We start from the raw sequence: 1,966 nt of genomic DNA on the forward strand, positions 1-1,966 counted from the left end.
GAGATGTTGAGATTATATTGTGGCAGGCGTCACAGGCCTGCCTGTACATCCAGTAGCAGGAGTCAAACTCACAACCTTGAGATCAAGAGCCACGTGTTCTACCGACGGAACCAGCCAGGTGACCCTGCATGATTTTTAAAACCAGTTTATTGAGATACGGTTCACAAATCTCACGAGTCCCCCATCTCAGGCACGTAGGTGGGTGGTTTTCAGTGCGTTCAGGTTTGTGAGCCGCATGTCAGAATCCCCCCGTCTCCCAGAGAGAACCCCTGCGCCCATTGGCGGTCACTCCCCGATCCCCTGCCCCAGGCACCCGACTCCCCTCCTTTCTGGGTTTGCCCTTCCTGGACATTCCGTGTCCGTGGAATCCGCACCGTCTTTTCTGAACGGGAGCTGTGCCCTGTCTCCCGCCTGGGCCGTGGGCTCCGTGTTACCGACTCACGGGACCTGTTCCGTTCACTGTGTAAGAGAAACGCCATACGTTGTTAATCCAAAGTGTTTTTTAAGTAGATCTTTCTAGCCCCCAATAAGTCGATTCAGAAGTTGCCTCTGAGTATCGTTGCCAGGGGAGAGGCCGGGTTCCTATAGACGGGGGTGGAAGGAAGGCGAGGTAGAGGGTCCTAGGAGGCCTGTGTGCACACCGGCCCTTTTTACTACTTACTTTGCTGTACTGGTTGCGAATTGCAAATCCCATAGCATAAAAGCATTAGGAGTTGATGTCCAAAAGCACACAGACAGTGCCACACGGCCCGTCGTGAAAAACGAAACCTCTTCCCCCTCTGTCCTCTCCTTCGTGCCCTGGAGGTGATTCTGTCAGTGACTTGCGGGAAGGAGTCTCTGTGTACAAGTGCACGCGTAGGACAAGTGAATTTTTTTAAAATTTTTTTTTTTTTCAACGTTTTTAATTTATTTTTGGGACAGAGAGAGACAGAGCATGAACGGGGGAGGGGCAGAGAGAGAGGGAGACACAGAATCGGAAACAGGCTCCAGGCTCCGAGCCATCAGCCCAGAGCTTGACGTGGGGCTCGAACCCACGGACCGCGAGATCGTGACCTGGCTGAAGTCGGACGCTTAACCGACTGCGCCACCCAGGCGCCCCAGGACAAGTGAATTTTTTTATACGCACAGAGGTTCACACGGCGTTTCGCCGAATGTAACTTGCTCTTCCGTTTTATTTTTATTTTTTACGTTTGTTTATTTTGAGAGAGATCGCCCACGCGGGGCAGGAGGGGCAGAGGGAGGCAGCCTCCCAGGCAGGCTCCACGCTGCCAGCGCAGAGCCCGATGCGAGGCTCGAACCCTAGAACCGGAGATCGCGACCTGGGCTGAAGCCGAGAGTCGGAGCGAGCCTCTCAGGCGCCCCTGCAGACAGCTTCCCAGCTGATTCGCTGGGTCCGTGAATATGAAATTTCCCTCTGAAAAGGTTTGCATTAGCCTCCACACGAGAACACGTCTCTTCTTTGGCCGAACTCAAGTGTTGTAACAACGTGAGATCTCTGACAATCTAGTAAGTGAAGATGCATGTTCTTGTTACTTGGGCTTCATTTTACCCCCAGTGGTCGGTCCCCTTCTTTCCTTCCTTCTCTGTCCTTTTCATCGCCTGTTTGCTCCGTACTCATGAGTGACTCACGACAGGCTCGTGGTAAAAATTCAAAACAAGGACTTTCGGTCCTGGAAATAGTGGGGACTAGACGTTATGACACCCGTCTTGCCACAAAGTACCTAAAATGTGAGATGAGTTGCAACAAACCTCTTTTACGCGTAGAGCTGAGCCTGTAGGAAGGTCGAGGACATCCTCAGGAGCGGAACAGAAGGCTCGCCCTCGAGGTCTGAGTAGCGTGAGGTCATCGGTCACAGCCGGCGGAACCGACGGCCGAGGGGTTTGCACACACGGGGGCGGGAGGTAAGGCTCCCGGCCGAGCAGGGTGCATGCAGCCCTGGGCAGAGGAGCCCGGTGAAACCGGGGC

This window comes from Panthera leo, chromosome D1 (assembly GCF_018350215.1).
Source record: "Panthera leo isolate Ple1 chromosome D1, P.leo_Ple1_pat1.1, whole genome shotgun sequence".
Taxonomy (NCBI): domain Eukaryota; kingdom Metazoa; phylum Chordata; class Mammalia; order Carnivora; family Felidae; genus Panthera; species Panthera leo.